Consider the following 18441-nt stretch of genomic DNA (forward strand, 5'->3'; position numbering starts at 1 on the left):
ACGATTAGAACAATTGATAGCAGAGCAGTGATGTGAAGATTTAGATCAAAGATCTCTGCTATAAGATCTTTGATTTAGATAAGGACGCCATGACAGTGTGGGGGAAGCCCAATAAAATGCCTCAAAAAATGGCGTCGACAATCACACACGTCATACTACGCGTTTTTCGAGGAGTGGTCTATCTTGCTCCTCTATAATCTTTGGTGTACATTGTATAATCTTTGGTAGATAGTTCATTCATTGGCGTTGTGTATGGTTCAAGAGTCCAATGGTTTTTGGGAGAAGTTGTTTTACCAACCATGGTGGCCGCGGTTTTCAGACTGCTGTACCGTTGAACAATACATCACAGGCACAGGCCCTTCGACCCACGATATCTGTGCCAAATATGATCCCAAACACTTCCGGTGGCGCTATGGAGTAGGAGAGACTCGCGCCAACTAGCTCCGTGAAAAATCCGAAAAAACGGGAGGAAAAGACAGATCCTACCTGCAGAAACCGGGACCGATTGTTTTGAACTAAGCCCGTGACGTCATCAGGCGCGCGACACCGGCAGTATGTCGACTCAACATACTCCCCCCCACAAGGCAAAAAACGGCAAGACAAAAGAGGTAGGCCCAACTGAAGCCTCGGCCTCAGGTTTAACAGCATCTCGAGAAGACATCTCAAAGAAGAAGAAAAAGACTGAGATGGAAGAATTAAAAACGTTCCTTAAGGAGGAACTTAAAAATCTTAGACAGGACTTTAAAGAGGATTTAGCATCTTTTAAAAAAGAAATGAAAGACCAAATTAAAGAAGATGTTACAGAGATTGTACACGAAGTCCTTGAAGACTGGAAATTAGATATGGAAAGAGATATGACTCAAAATGCTGAAGAAGTAAATGAAAAACTGAATAAGATGGAATCCAGATTTGATTCTAAACTTGAACCTATTCTCCTGACATTAGACCAACACTACAAGATTGTAAAAGAACTTGAGGAACTTGCTGAGACAAGCACCGCAACTACAAAACAACTCATCACTGAGAACCAACGCCTATCAAAGTTATTGTATCAAATAACTGAAAAATGTACAGACTTGGAGGGACGACAGAGGCGTCAGAATTTAAGAATCGTGGGCATCCAGGAAGGCAGAGAGGGGACTCGTGACCCCCGTGAATTTGCTGCAGAAGTACTGAAAACAATTTTGAACCTGGATCAGGCGCCATTACTTGCCCGAGCGCACAGAGTGGGTCGCCCAAAGGTGGGCGACCGACCAAGAATAATGATAGTAAAGGTCCAATATGACCATGTATTGGATGACATGATGAGGAAAATTGGTAAAAGCAGAAATCTTGTATATGAAGGAGACAAGATTAGCGTATTCAGAGATTACCCCGTGGAAGTTGCTAAGAAAAGAGCGCTGTTCACAGAAACAAGAAGAATACTGAAGAACATAAAGAATCTGAGATATGGACTGTTATACCCCGCAACACTGAGAGTCAGTTACGAGAAGAAGGAATACTTCTTCATCAAGCACACGGAAGCATTTGAATTTGCCAAGAAAGTCGAAGACAAGATCAAAGATTGAAAAATATTCAACTCTTAACACCTACTCGGACATTTCTATCTCGCAGAGAAGATATGGAACTTTAAACTTTAAACTATTATATTTAAGAGTTGCCTAATTTTCGCAATAAGAATTGGGTATATTTCCTACAACGGATATATATAAAACTAACATCCTAGTACTAACCTCTAACCTCTAACAACTATTAATAATCAAGAATATTAACTAACACTAACTAATGATAACAAGATTATTTAGATTATTTAAGAATTAATTAAAAGTATGCAATATAAGTAAAGTATGATTCAGGTATTTTATAATGAGAAATGTCTGATGGCCCTTGCCCTGATGTTTTCGTTTTTGATTACTCTTTGATAGATGTTTAGATTATACAAAACTAATATCTCAATTTGAGACTACTAATTATACCATTAATGGAATATAATTAATATTTCTTTCCCCCCCACAAATTGTATGCATCGAATTGGAAACTTTCCTTTCAAGGAAAGCATGGAGCTAGTATTTTTATAAACCAAAAGCTACGGAAGTCCATAGATGTTTAGCCACATTAGGGTGGCTATCACTAACTGCACTAATTGTAGTTGTAGTTGCTTTTCTTTTTTACATTTCACACTTTACTAACCCTATTAGCTATCACCTTTTTTATCTTATATCACATTATATTTTGTATTTGGAATGGAATTGCATATTTTATTTAAGGAGATACGTTCGGATGGAAAACAGACGTGACCTAAAATTCATCTACCTGAAGTTCAAGTATAAGGTAGGGTTGAGTGTGCTGAATCATCTGCTCTACCACTTAATCACAAGATGCAAGACATGAATATAAAAATTGGGGGTGAGGGAATTAAATTCTGTAGTTGGAATGTTAAGGGAATTAATGAACCTATCAAGAGAGGCAAAGTGTTAGCACATTTAAAATCATTGAAAACAGATATAATATTTCTCCAGGAGACACATCTTAAAAAGGAAGCACAACATAGACTGAAAGCAAAATGGATTGCTAAAGCGTACCATTCTTCATTCTCACATAAATCAAGAGGTGTTGCAATATTAATTCGTAAAGGTATACCCTTTAAACATATATCAACGATAGAAGACATTGAAGGCAGATATATTATAATAATAGGGGAGTTATACTTAAAAAAGGTGACTCTCCTCAATGTGTATGGACCAAATTTTGATAGCCCTCTGTTTTTTAAGAGAATTCTTAACAATATCCCGGAAGGCACACAACAAAACTTAATAATTGGTGGAGATTTAAATTGTACATTGGATGCTTGTTTGGACAGATCATCAACTCAAAGAAAACTAAAATCTTGATCAAGTGAATTTTTAAATTCATACATTAATACCACTAATATTAAGGACGTTTGGAGAATTGAAAATCCATCGGGCCGAGAATATTCATTTTACTCACCAGTACATAAAACTTACTCAAGGATAGATTATTTTTTGGTAGATTCAAAACTTATCCCATTCACCTATAACTCACAATATCACAACATCATAATCTCAGACCATGCCCCATTAACATTTATGATTAAAGTAAACGGAATGGCAGAGACACAGTCACAATGGAGATTTAATCCCCAAATCTTAAAAGATAAGTCATGTAATGAATATCTAGTAAAACAGATTAAAATGTTTTTTGAGGCTAACGATAGCCCTGAAATCTCTGCCTCGCTTCTTTGGGAAACATTTAAAGCATTTGTACGAGGAGCATTAATTTCTTCCCAATCATTTTTTAATAAAGAGAATAGGGCCAAACAAAAGAAACTGGAAATGGAAATAAAGCAATTAGACACAGAAAATGCAGCAGCACCATCCACGATAAAACACAATAAAATTGCAGTATTGAAATATAAATTAAACAAGATTTATTCAGACCAAGTTATAAAACTTTATCAACATACAAAACAATTAAATTTTGAATTTGGTGACAAACCACAAAAACTATTAGCGCGTCAACTTCGCAAATTGGACGGGGAAAAAACAATATACAAAATTAGAACAGATAAGGGAGAAACATTAACATTGCCTAAAGATATTAATGATAGATTTCTACAATACTATCAAAAATTGTATTCATCTAAAATAACAGAACAATCAACGGGAATGGAAACATTTTTACAGAATTGTAAGTTTGCGGGTCTAGATCAGAAAGAGAGAGAATTGCTAGGGGCTGAAATTACGATAAAAGACATTGAAGAATCAATAAAGTCCTTAAAAAACGGAAAGTCGGCAGGACCCGATGGTCTAAATTCGGAATTTTATAAAAAAATTTATGACTTGCTTTCCCCACGCCTACAGACAATGTACAAATATGCTTATACTCAACAGAAACTCCCAGAAACTCTAAATGAATCAACAATCATACTTATACCAAAAACGGACAAGGATCTTGAAGACCCAGGTTCATACAGAGCTATAGCCCTCTTAAATACTGATCAGAAAATATTAACTAAGATTCTATCTAATAGATTGAGCTTAGTGATCAGTAAACTAATACATCCTGACCAAACAGGGTTTATCCCCAAACGGTATTCATTTTTTAATCTGAGAAGATTATTTAATATTATGTACTCCAATAGAATCCCCAACGCAGAGCTAGCAATTATCTCGTTAGATGCTGAAAAAGCATTTGACCAGGTAGAATGGCCATATTTATTTTCGGTGATGGAAAAATTTCAACTAGGAGAGAAGTACTGTACATGGGTTAAATTGTTATATTCTAACCCAACAGCTAGAATATTAACAAACAAAATGTTATCAACTAAATTTAATCTCTCTAGAGGCTGTAGACAAGGATGCTCACTATCACCACTATTATTTGCTCTTGCAATCGAACCCCTAGCAGAAAGCGTTAGAAACCATCCAGGAATATTTGGATACAATACTAGAGATACAAGGAATAAAATCTCCTTATATGCAGATGATATATTAATATATATTACAAAATTAGAAACTAGTATTCCAAACCTATTAAATCTAATAACTCAATTTGGTCAGTTTTCGGGATATAGAATCAATTGGAATAAAAGCGAAATCATGCCAATAACAAAATTCAATTTACATACAATACAACAATCCCCTTTTAAAATAGTTAAAGATAAATTTAAATACTTAGAAATCTGGGTAACTAAGACATATACCTCTTTATTTAAACTAAATTTCCCACCCTTACTGAATAAACTACATAAGAATATTCAATACTGGAAAACACTCCCCATTTCAATGCTTGGGAGAATTAATGCTATAAAAATGATTTTTTTACCGCAACTACTGTACCTACTTCAATTAATTCCGATATATATCCCAAAAACTTTTTTCAAAAAAGTCGACTCCATTGTTACAAGTTTTGTCTGGGATTATAAGAATCATAGAATAAGTAAAAAACATTTATGTAAATCAAAGATAAATGGAGGTCTGGCTTTGCCAAATTTCTTATTTTATTTTTGGGCAGTCCATATTAAAAACATGAATTTTTGGCTGGAAGAAATGGACCAACAACCAGATTGGCTAATGATGGAAAAGGAAGACTGTATACCTTTTGAAATTGGACCGATCATATTTGCCCCCACAAAACAGCACAAAAAAACCTATAAAGAAAACCCCATAATACATAGTGGAATACGAATTTGGAAACAAATAAAAAAAGATTTAAAATTGAATAATATACCACTCTGCCTTCCCATTGTAAATAATCCTTTGTTCAAATCATCCTTTATGGACAAAGGTTTCACACAATGGAAAAATCATGGAATCAAAAATATAGGACATCTTTATGGGAAAGGTACTTTTCTTTCATTTCAAGAGTTACAACTGAATTATGGATTGCACTCAAATAATTTTTTCAGATATCTACAAATTAGAGATTATGTTAAATCTAATACACAAGTTTACAGGAATAGGGAATCAGAAATTCTTGATGAGTGTCTGAACAAGCATCCTAATACTGAAAAACTAATAGCTTATATTTATAACACCCTACTAAATAACGAGGTACCACCGACCGAACTACATAGATACAAATGGGAAATTGAAATAGGTCATCCTATCACGAAAGATATGTGGGACGAAAGTTTACAACAAATACATCAATGTTCATTAAATGCCAGACATATTTTAATACAATTCAAGGTCTTACATAGACTACACTTCTCTAAAATAAAGCTAAATAGAATCTTCCCACAAATCTCTCCTATTTGTGATAAATGTCTACATTTAGAGGCTAATTTAACACATACTTTTGCAAACTGTATAAAACTTAAACATTTCTGGACAGATATTTTTGAAATAACTTCAAAAGTTATTAATACAAAACTGGACCCAGACACAAAATTAATAATACTTGGAATATCAGAACAAAGCTTAACACTCACAACAAACCAAAGAAACTTCCTCAATTACAGTATAATAACCGGAAAAAAATTAATATTAAAATTTTGGAAAGGCCCTACAACCCCCACAATCAAAATGTGGATTACGGAAATGTCGGAGACCCTATACTTAGAAAGAATTAGACTTGTCTTAATGGACAAACAAGATCTTTTCCATAAAATTTGGGCTCCATTCATTAACTATCTGAAGGGATAGACTGGCACAGCACGAGGACCCAGCTGAAACTTGAACTCAGGAACAGATGAAAAACTATACTCTATACTTTATAACCTACGAACCTATCTCCATTGATGTATCACAGGTAACCCATTCCACCTCCCTTGTTTTTCTGTTGTGTTTTTTTTTTTTTGCTTTCTTTTTTATTTGTAACTTTCTACCTTCTCTTTTTCTCGCTTTCTATAAAAAATAAAAATACTAGAAGCAGAAGTAATTGATAATGGAAAATTTTAATAATGTATGACTGATATATATGAAAAGTTTTTTTTTTTCTACTATAATATGTAACTACATTGTATAATATGTCTACTTCTAATAAATAAATTAAAAAAAAAAAAAAATATGATCCCAAATTAAACGAATCCCCTTCGTCTGCAACTGTCCATTCCCTGCAATTCCATGTACCTAGGCTCTTAAACCACACTATCATGTCCAATTTGTGCTAGGTCATTTTGCACTATTCTATTTGCACCATTCTGCTGTTTTTGCATTTGTCATTGTGTAATTATTGTGTTTATTGTTTACTCTTTCAAGTTCACACAAGAGGAATTGCACGTTGATGCATTTGATAATAACATAATCTGAATCTATATTTGAGGGTGAGGAGGGAATCTGCAAGTCAGAAATGTCAGTTTCAACTTTGGACAGAAGTAATTGACAAGGCAGAAATAGAAAAAGAGTAATTGTTTCGAACATGAGGTCAAAGATGAAGCTGAAGAAAAATGGGCATAGATTTCAGAGGTGGAAGAATATGTTCACGGTTTTTGAAGATTGAATACTAATAATTTATGAAGGAACTGGATGGAAATATGGTCAACAATTCATTGAGAATGGAAATGGGGTTGCAGGGGAATGGGAGGAAATGGAGGGAGGGAGGGAGAGAGAAAGAATAAGGAAATAGACAAGGTGCATTGGGTAATGAGGGAAATGGAAGCTAAAATTAACTGCGTTTTGACTTGAACTATCATTTATCATCTATTATGTATCTGTACACAGTGAATGAATCGATTGTAATCATATGTTGTCTTTCCGCTGACTGGTTAGCATGCAACAAAAGCTTTTCACTGCACCTCGGTATATGTGACAATAAACTAAACTATCTAATATTCCCTTACATAAAAAGAACCATATTAAAACAACAATATTTTTGCAGTGGAAGTCATTACTTGACTTTACATTTAATAAAAACAGAAAAGAAGTCAACTGTTCAGTGAAGCAAAGAACAAACTGTTAGAGGAACTCAGTGGGTCAAGCAGCATCTGTGGAGGCAGAGGGATGGTCAATGTTTAAGGTTAAGACCCAACAGTTTATTTTTTGCTCCATCTTACATCTCGTAGTCTTAGGTAATGACTGCTCCTCCACAAGCATTCTCAGTCCCCTATCATACATTCTCCATTTACACTCCAAATTCCACTCTAATTCCATCAACAAGATTACAGATGACTGCACTGTGGAGGGCCGAATCATGAATGGAGAAATGGAGTACACCAAGGAGAATGAGAACTTAGTGACAAGGTGTCAGGACAATAAACTCTCCCTCAATGTCAGCAAGATGAAGGAGCTAGTTATTGACTTCAGGAAGCATGATGAAGTACATAACCCAATCTGCATCAATGGTGTGGATGTGGAAATAATTGAGAGCTTCAAGTTCTTTACCAATCATATTACCAATGTACAACCACATGGATAAACTCATTGACGCAACAGCCAAGAAGGCACATTAACACCTCTATTTCCTGAGGAGAGTAAGGATATGCAGTTGGTCTCCAGTGACTCTTACAAACTTCTACAGATGTACCATAGAAAACATACTGTCGGGTTGGGAACATTCTGCTTGTTTTGGGAACAGCTCTGCCCATGACTGCAAGAAATTGCAGAGTTGTAGATGTGCCGCAGTTCATCATACAGACCAGACTTCCCACCATTGACTCCATCTACACTTCACGCTGCCTAGGAAAAGTGGCCGACATAATCAAAGACTTGTCCCACCCCAGTCATTCCTTCCTCACCGTGATCCCATCCGGCAGAAACTACAGAAGCTTGAAAGAGCGCATCACCAGAATCAGGAACCGCTTCTTCCCTTTCGTTATCAGCCCTTCTGAATGGTCCTTTCACAAGCTAGAATTCTGATCGATTCACCTCTACTCCATTGACATTGGACACATTGTCACAGTCTGCCCTCTCCTCATTCTCATCCACTTCACCTCCCAGTACTTTTCCACCGGTCCCTCCTTCTCCTCGCCTGCCACTCCCCTCTCATCAGCCCAACTCTCCTCACCTGTTGCACTCAGTTGCCTCTGATCACCAATTAACCCGGTATAAAGACTCTCCTCACCGTTCATACAGTGCCAGATTGTTCTCAGCATTCATGCAAGACTCTCCAGCAATTTTCCGACTGCCTACACGGATTCGATCCTGCCTGCCCCTCTTCGGAACCCTCGCTCAATCCTGAGCCTCTGTGTGAGTACGGTGTACCCATTCCTGTGTTACTACTCTGTGTTACAGTATTGTAATAAAGTTCATTACCAACTATACCTGCCTGATTCTGTGCTGCTATTGGGTCCAAGCTATACCCGTTACACACATCAAAGGAATTGATGAGCTACAATGTGCTACACTGCTGAGAACTATATTCTTCACTCTGCATCATTTCCTATGCTCTATCTATTGTACTTGAGTTTGAACTGATTGTATCTATGTATGGTATACCTGACCTCTGGATAGCATGCAAAACCAAGCCTTTCACTGGGCCTTGGTACAGTTGACGATAATAAACCTAAACCAAAAATATTTTACTACTCCATTGCAAATTCTCTTCAAGGTATTCCTACTTTGAAAAAGATTTTCTCCAGTCTTTGACATGAGTCCCACTTTCACTGTTCTCCTTCTGTAGTTTCTACTGCATTTCCACCAAGCCTCTGGCTCCACAGATATGTTTTTTGGTCCAGAATACAACTTCGGTAGTCTCTTGTATTTCCAAATATTTGGTGAGGGCACATCACATTTTTTCGAGCTGTCCCTGCACTATCAATGAGGTTTAATCTTAATTATCTGTAGGAGCACATGGGGAATACTGTCTGTGCCACGCGACAATGAGAGTAGGAATGGAGCTAGGTGGAGGATAAATGCGTGGCTGAAGGACTGGTGCAGAGGGCAGGGATTTAAGATTCTGGATCATTGGGACCTCTTTTGGGGAAGGTGTGACCTGTACAAAAAGGACGGGTTGCACTTGAACCCGAGCGGGACCAATATCCTGGCGGGGAGATTTGCAAAGGCTACTGGGGAGACTTTAAACTAGACCGGTTGGGGGGAGGGTCTCAAATAGAGATAGCTAGTAGACAGTGTGTGAGGCAAGAGGCAGAGAAGGGAAGCACTCAGACCCAACATGTAGGGGAGAAAGAAGAAAAATATAATAAACAGAGAATAAGAGGTGGTGGGTTTCTTAAATGTGTGAGCAGAGAGACAGAGGGCTGTAAAATGAGGGTAGAAGCAATAGGTAGCAAGGTGAAAAGTAAAAGTGGCCTGCAGACAAATCCAGGACAAAAATCAAGAAGGGCCACTTTTCAACATAATTGTATAAGGGGTAAGAGTGTTGTAAAAACAAGCCTGAAGGCTTTGTGTCTCAATGCAAGGAGCATTCGTAATAAGGTGGATGAGTTGAATGTGCAGATAGGTATTAATGATTGATATAGTTGGGATCACGGAGAGATGGCTCCAGGGTGACCAAGGCTGGGAGCTGAACATCCAGGGATATTCAATATTCAGGAGGGATAGACAGAAAGGAAAAGGAGGTGGGGTAGGGCTGCTGGTTAGAGAGGAGATTAATGCAATAGAAAGGAAGGACATTAGCTTGGAGGATGTGGAATCGATATGGATAGAGCTGCAAAACACTAAGGGGCAGAAAACGCTAGTGGGAGTTGTGTACAGGCCACCTAACAGTAGTAGTGGAGTAGGGGATGGCATCAAACAGGAAATTAAAAATGCGTGCAACAAAGGTAAAACAGTTATAATGGGTGACTTCAATCTACATATAGATTGGGTGAATCAAATTGGCAGGGGTGCTGAGGAAGAGGATTTCTTGGAATGTATGCGGGATAGTTTTCTAAACCAACATGTATAGGAACCAACGAGAGAGCAGGCTATTCTAAACTGGGTATTGAGTAATGAGGAAGGGTTAGTTAGCAGTCTTGTTGTGCGTGGTCCCTTGGGCAAAAATTACCATAATATGGTTGAGTTCTTCATTAGGATGGAGAGTGACATAATTAATTCAGAAACAAGGGTCCTGAACTTAAAGAAAGGCAACTTTGAGGGTATGAGACGTGAATTGGCCAAGATAGACTGGCAATTGATTCTTAAAGGGTTGACGGTGGATATGCAATGGAAGGCATTTAAAGACTGCATGGATGAACTACAACAATTGTTCATCCCAATTTGGCAAAATAATAAATCAGGGAAGGTAGTGCATCCATGGATAACAAGGGAAATCAGGGATAGTATCAAAACAAAAGATGAAGCATACAAATTAGCCAGAAAAAGCAGCCTACCAGAGGACTGGGAGAAATTCAGAGTCCAGCAGAAAAGGACAAAGGGCTTAATTAGGAAAGGGAAAATAGATTATGAAAGAAAACTGGCAGAGAACATAAAAACTGACTGCAAAAGTTTTTATAGATATGTGAAGAGAAAAAGATTAGTTAAAACAAATGTAGGTCCCTTGCGTCAGAAACAGGTGAATTGATCATGGGGAACAAGGACATGGCAGACCAATTGAATAACACATTTGGTTCTGTCTTCACTAAGGAAGACATAAATAATCTGCCGGAAATAGCAGGGGACTGGGGGTCAAATGAGATGGAGGAACTGAGTGAAATCCAGGTTAGCCGGGAAGTGGTGTTAGGTAAATTGAATGGATTAAAGGCCGATAAATCCCCAGGGCCAGATAGGCTGCATCCCAGAGTACTTAAGGAAATAGCCCCAGACATAGTGGATGCATTAGTGATAATTTTTCAAAACTCTTTAGATTCTGGAGTAGTTCCTGAGGATTGGAGGGTAGCAAATGTAACCCCACTTTTTTAAAAGGGAGGGAGAGAGAAAACGGGGAATTACAGACCAGTTAGTCTAACATTGGTATTGGGGAAACTGCTAGAGTCAGTTATTAAAGATGGGATAGCAGCACATTTGGAAAGTGGTGAAATCATTGGACAAAGTCAGCATGGATTTATGAAAGGTAAATCATGTCTGACGAATCTTATAGAATTTTTCGAGGATGTAACTAGTAGAGTGGGTAAGGGAGAACCAGTGGATGTGTTGTATCTGGACTTTCAGAAGGCTTTCGACAAGGTCCCACATAAGAGATTAGTATGCAAACTTAAAGCACATGGTATTGGGGGGTTCAGTATTGATGTGGATAGAGAACTGGCTGGCAAACGGGTCCTTTTCAGAATGGCAGGCAGTGACTAGTGGGGTACCGCAAGTCTCAGTGCTGGGACCCCAGCTATTTACAATATATATTAATGATTTGGGTGAGGGAATTGTATGCAACATCTCCAAGTTTGCGGATGACACGAAGCTGGGTGGCAGTGTTAGCTGTGAGGAGGATGCTAGGAGGCTGCAAGGTGACTTGGATAGGCTGGGTGAGTGGGCAAATGCATGGCAGATGCAGTATAATGTGGATAAATGTGAGGTTATCCACTTTGGTGGCAAAAGCAGGAAAGTAGACTATTATCTGAATGGTGGCCGATTAGGAAAAGGGGAGATGCAACGAGACCTGGGTGCCGTGGTACACCAGTCATTGAAAGTAGGCATGCAGGTGCAGCAGGCACTGAAGAAAGTGAATGGTATGTTAGCATTCATAGCAAAAGGATTTGAGTATAGGAGTAGGGAGGTTCTACTGCAGTTGTACAGGGTCTTGGTGAGACCACACCTGGAGTATTGCATACAGTTTTGGTCTCCTAATTTGAGGAAAGACATTCTTGCCATAGAGGGAGTACAGAGAAGGTTCACCAGACTGATTCCTGGGATGTCCGGACTTTCATATGAAGAAAGACTGGGTAGACTTGGTTTGTACTCGCTAGAATTTAGAAGATTGAGGGGGGATCTTATAGAAACTTACAAAATTCTTAAGGGGTTGGACAGGCTAGATGCAGGAAGATTGTTCCCGATGTTAGGGAAGTGCAGAACAAGGGGTCACAGTTTAAGGATAAGGGGGAAATCTTTTAGGACCGAGATGAGAAAAACATTTTTCACACAGAGTGGTGAATCTATGGAATTCTCTGCCACAGAAGGTAGTTGAGGCCAGTTCATTGGCTATATTTAAGAGGGAGTTAGATGTGGCCCTTGTGGCTAAAGGGATCAGGGGGTATGAAGAGAAGGCAGGTACAGGATACTGAGTTGGATGATCAGCCATGATCATATTGAATGGCGGTGCAGGCTCGAAGAGCCGAATGGCCTACTCCTGCACCTATTTTCTATGTTTCTATCTATACACTGCGGACTGTTTGATTGTAATCATGTATAGTCTTTTCTTTCACTCGATAGCACGCAACAAAAAGCTTTTCACTTTACCTTAGTACATGTGACAATAATAAACTAAACTAACAGCTGGAGAAATTATCCACCATTACAAGACCAATATTTATTCTGCCAAACTGGTTGGGCACAAATTGACAGAACCTTTGGCTCTAATACAACAGTGACATTATTTCAAGCCAATAAAAGTGCATTTGCACATCTCTGGATCCATCACATTGAGGTATCTTAAGTAATCTTTCAATAAGAAAATTGGAACTGACTGTTAAGAGGGAAAGCTTCTGGTTCTGATATCCAAATGTGTTAGAATGATGCTGACAAGACAAAATGAACAGCAACTTTCTGTAAGATTTAAGAGTTTAAGTACAACATTCTATTACTTGGCAATGAGCAATAATTGACATGGAGATGGTAGTTTTTGGTTTAGAGAGGTTACAGCCAGTCTGAAGAAGGATCTCGACCCGAACATCACCCATTCCTTCTCTCCAGACATGCTGCCAGTCCTGCTGAGTTACTCCAGCATTTTGTGTCTATCTCAGCCACTATGTTGACTTCTGCACCTATTTTCTATGTTTCTATGAAACTAGGAGCAACTAGAAGCTTCGGAATTCAAACAGATGTAATCAATCCTACCCAAAGTGAATATTAACCAGTGGAATAAGCTATGAATTCACAAATTCTTCTTGCACTCTTGCCTACCAACATGGGAGTATCAGATAATGTATCAGATAATGGTAAACCAAAAGTAAAATCTAGTTTAATTATGCATTAAGTCAGAGAGTAATGAAAAAATGTAAAGATCTACGAATGAAATTCAGGTATATAGCCAGGAGATGGCAGCCTTTTTAAATGGTAATGATTCATTAACATTTACATTGTTGACAATAATGAGTTTCACAAATACTGGGTATGTAGGCATAGATCAGTGACAAGGTGAAGGTCAAGATATAAAAACCAGGTCTTTCAGTTCGTCCAGTAGGCATACATTAAATTTTATTTAATAAAATGGGTACTAAGTGACCTCCTTGCTTATTTTCTTCATTGTCCCCTGATTCATTTCTGATTATTGGAAGTAGGATAATGAATACTGTACTAAGTACCTGTAATAAGTAAATTGTAAAATGGAGATAAAGAAATGGGAACACAGAAACTGCGGTGAGGTATAAAGTGATCATGCAGATACATAGGGTACAGAAACTGGAACACATTAGAAGAAACAGAAGTGTGGGAACAATTTCTGCACTGGTAACCTCATACACCTGTTTTAGCATTGCCACTTCTCCACTGCCACTCTTGGAGACCTGTTTCAGCACACCTGAATTTCACTCCCATATCTGGCATTCATTTCTTCTCTCCAGTTTCAATCAGCTTAACTAAAGTCACAAATGTTGTTAGAAGTGATGATTGGGGAAAATTCTTGAACATTGGAGAGACATTTGCAATTACCCAGTCCTCTGAGACCACTCCTGGCTCTAATGTTTCTTGAAAGATCGCTGCTAAAAAATCTCTAAAGCTACCACCTTTGGAGCCCTTTGGCATAGTCCAACTGACTTATCTACCTTCAGACCTTTCAGCTTACTAAGCAACTTCTCCTTAGTAATAGCAACACCACTAACTTCGGCCCCCTGTGTGTCTTGAATTTCTGGCTTGTTGCTGGTGTCTTCTGTTGTGAAAACTGGCGCAAATAACTCCTCTCATTGTTCCCCATTACTACTTCTCTGACACTTTCCAGCAGTCCAATGTCCACTCGTACCTTCACCTTTACTCTCTATATATTGGAAAAACATTTTGGTATCCTCTTTTATATAATAGACTACCCTACCTTTATATTTCATCTTTTCTCTCCTCATTGCGCTGCTAAGCTGTGGTGCTGTGATTGAGGGTAAATGTTGAGGTTATGGCTCGAGAGGCCTCAACCAGGAGAGCAAGCAGAGGGTGACGGCAACATAAGGGAAGGTTTTTTTTGTAATTTTCTTCTTTAGTGTAAGTATAGTCGGGATGGAAGTTTGGGAAGTAGTATGCTCCTGCTGCAGGATGTGAGAAATCAGGGAAACCTCCAGTGTCCTTGATGACTATATCCTGTGAGAAGTGGCCAGCTGCAGCTTTTGACTGACCGTGTGAAGGTATTGGACTGACTTCAGCTGGACAAGCTCACAACCATCTGGGAGAATGAGTGTCACAGATAGGAGTTATAGTGAGGTGGTCACACCTAGGATGCAGGCAGAAAGTAGATGAGTGACCACCTGGAAGGGTAAAGAGAGTAGTCAGAGAGTGCAGAAATCCCCTGTGGCAATTCTGTGCAAGCATAGAACAGGCACATGGATATGCAAGAAATGGAGGGATATAGATCATACACTGGCAGCTGACATTCTTTATCTTGGCATCATGTTCACCACAGACATTGTGGGCAGATGGGCCTGTTCCTGTGCTGTACTTTACCATGTTCTATAGAAGAGTACCGCATAGGAACAAGCCCTTTGGCCCATAATGTTTGTGCCGAACATAATGCTAAGTTAATTTGCTCTGTCGGTGATCCATATCCCTCCATTTGCATGTGGCTATCTTAAAACGTCTTATAAGCCACTTTCATATTTACTTCTACCACCACCCCTGGAAGTACATTCTAGGCACACATCACTCTGTGTATAGAAAACACATGCCTCACACAGAACCCTTTAATGCCAGAACCCTTTAATCCACCCCTTGGGATGGGAAGGGATGGGAAGGGGGGGGGGGGGTGGTTTGTTCTCGCACTCTGTTCACCCCGCACCTTGAGCTTTCGGCCTCACTCAGCGGCTCCATGTCCGGCTCCGACCTCACTCAGCGGCTACTGGTTTCACTCAACGGCTCCCGGCTCGATGTGCTGGTTTCCACAAAAGCAGCCCGCACGCTGCTCTCTCCGCACGCTGCTCTCTCCGCACGCTGCTCTCTCCGCCACGCTGCTCTCTCCGCCACGCTGCTCTCTCCGCACGCTGCTCTCTCCGCACGCTGCACACTCCGCACTCGCACAACACACTCTGCTCACTCCGCACTTGGTCAACACACTGTGTTCACTCCGCTCGTTCAGTTTTGTTCTCCTCGCCGCCGGTGATTGACACCGGGTGCCGGAAGGGGCGGTTTTTACGATTTTTAAACCTTCATAACTTTTGTACTATTCTACCGATCGGAACAAAACTTGTTGCACTTACAGCACAGGAGAATGGCGAGTAAGGTGGCGAAAAATCGTAGAGCTATCGGGTACCGTTTTTGCGCAAATGTTAAAACAACGCAAACCGGAAGAGGACAAGATGAGAGTTTTATAAGTATACTAGACCAAGTGGGACCCATTTTCAGTAGTAACTCGAGAAATAAATCCTGAAATTGTGATGATAAGGCGATTTTGGAATCCACGGGAAAAATCTCTACCGGAATATGTAAAAATTCTACGGTTACCGCATCGTTTTATCGCGAAGATGTGTTTACACACAAACAAATAAATACACATCAAAGATCAGAGTTTTATAAGTATAGAGATAGATGACAATAAGTAACATTGGTTAGAGTTTAAGATTAAGTTGCAAGACCAATCTCAAACAATTATATTATGCAGACACTGGCCTCTCAATATCTAATTTATTAACTTCACTGATGAAAACCAAAAGTGAAATTGAGACACACACTGTTCCGAATCCTGTGGAATCAATCTGCAAGTTCTACATTATGCGCATCAATGGAAAAAGCTATTTTTGTTTCCAGAACCATCAGCAAATACAACAGCTCCATTGTGTTGTGTTTGATGGCTAATAACTCACAATCGACTCTTGTTGTTCCGAGCCTGTAAGTGCGTTTATTTCAAGGTAAAATGGCTGCGTCAAAACTAGTTGATGGCCCTGGACTCATTCCAAGAAAAACATACATTTCGGGGCAGAGCCCTCTAGTGGTGACTGTAAGGACAGTTACCCAGACACAACATATTTTCCCCTCCTTGTAAATGAAGGCAATCATTTAAGTCCAATCAAATATAAGTCCATATGAAAACAGTCCAAAGTCCTTTCAAATTCCATGCCACTATTAATAAACGGAAGTCCAAAAATATAACGGTTTCTGGCTTCACAGCTGAAAATCTTGCAGATACTGAGGTCTCCTCTTCTGTCGCTGAGAGCGTCGAACAGGATTTGGCTGCTCTGCTGTATGCTGACCGCGATCGGTGTCTTGACTGGATATCGGGAAAGGAAAAGCATCTGGTTCGCCTTCTTCCTGTCCCTGTCTGCTTGCGATAAGACGTCTCGCGTTCCATCTGGTGTCATCTTGGAGAAGGTACGCGTTCTTACAGATTCAGATTCAAATTCAATCTTTATTGTCATTGTGCAGTGTACAGTACAGAGACAACGAAATGCAGTTAGCATCTCCCCAGAAGAGCGAACATAGAATAATGAGCAATAAATATATATATGTACATACTATATATGTAGTAGTGCAATTTTTCTGGGGGAAGGAGTGTCCGGGGGGGGGGGGTGACTGGCAATCACGAAGGTGCAGAGTTAAGTAATGCAACAGCCGCAGGGAAGAAGCTGTTCCTGGACCTGCTGGTCCAGCAAGGAGAGACCTCCCGGATGGGAGGAGGGTAAATAGACTGTGGCTGGGGTGAGAGCAGTCCTTGACGATGCTGCGCGCCCTCCACATACATCGCTTGCTTTGGACAGACTCAATGGAGGGGAGTGAGGAACCGGTGATGCATTGGGCAGTTTTCACCACCCTCTGCAGTGCTTTCCGGTCGGAGACAGAGCAGTTGCCATACCATACTGTGATGCAGTTGGTAAGGATGCTCTCGATGGTGCAGCGGTAGAAGTTCACCAGAATCTGAGGAGACAGATGGACCTTCTTTAGTCTCCTCAGGAAGAAGAGACGCTGGTGAGCCTTCTTGACCAGTGTTGAGGCATTGTGGGTCCAAGAGAGGTAATTGGAGATGTTGACCCCCAGAAACCTGCAGCTGGAGACACGTTCCACCTCCGTCTCATTAATATGGATGGGGGTGTGCATGCCGCCCCTAGACCTTCTGAAGTCCACAATGAGCTCCTTGGTCTTCTTGGAGTTAAGGGCCAGGTTGTTGTCAGCGCACCATGCTGCTAGGAGCTGGACCTCCTCCCTATAGGCCGACTCATCGTTGTTGCTGATGAGGCCAATCACCGTTTATTACGGAGTCTCCGTTTGATCTGTATCGGCTTTGAGAGTATGCTTGCGAGCGTATGCTGTCTGTTTGGGAGGCTGATTCGTACCCAGTCGCAGACCTTGAACCGCGGCCCTCGTACTCTGCTATTGGCATCACAGTACGTTTTCCCTTTCGCTTGTCTGTGCTATCGTTTCCGTCCTTACTTTTGTGTCTGGATTTGTGTGCGATGTTGTTTGAAGAGCATTCCGTTTCGCTCGTAGGTTTCGCCCTATCATCAGCTCTGCTGGCGTTTTCCCAGTCAGCATGTGTGGTGTGGATCTGTAGGATCGGAGGATATGGATTGACTGTTCGAATGTTTTCCCCTCCGACATGCTCGCTTTTACACTTTCTTTGAATCGTTCAACCCCGCCGTTCGATTGGGGGTTGTATCGCGACGTCCGCTGATCTTGAATGTCGTAGCTCATGAGGAAGGAGGAGAACTGTTCAGATATGAACTGTGGGCCGTTGGCTGTCATTATGACCTCCAGCAGTCCCCACTTGGTGAACAGCTTTTCGAGAATCGCGATGATCGAGCTTGTC

The sequence above is a fragment of the Amblyraja radiata genome, chromosome 14 (assembly GCF_010909765.2).
Source record: "Amblyraja radiata isolate CabotCenter1 chromosome 14, sAmbRad1.1.pri, whole genome shotgun sequence".
Classification (NCBI taxonomy): Eukaryota; Metazoa; Chordata; class Chondrichthyes; order Rajiformes; family Rajidae; genus Amblyraja; species Amblyraja radiata.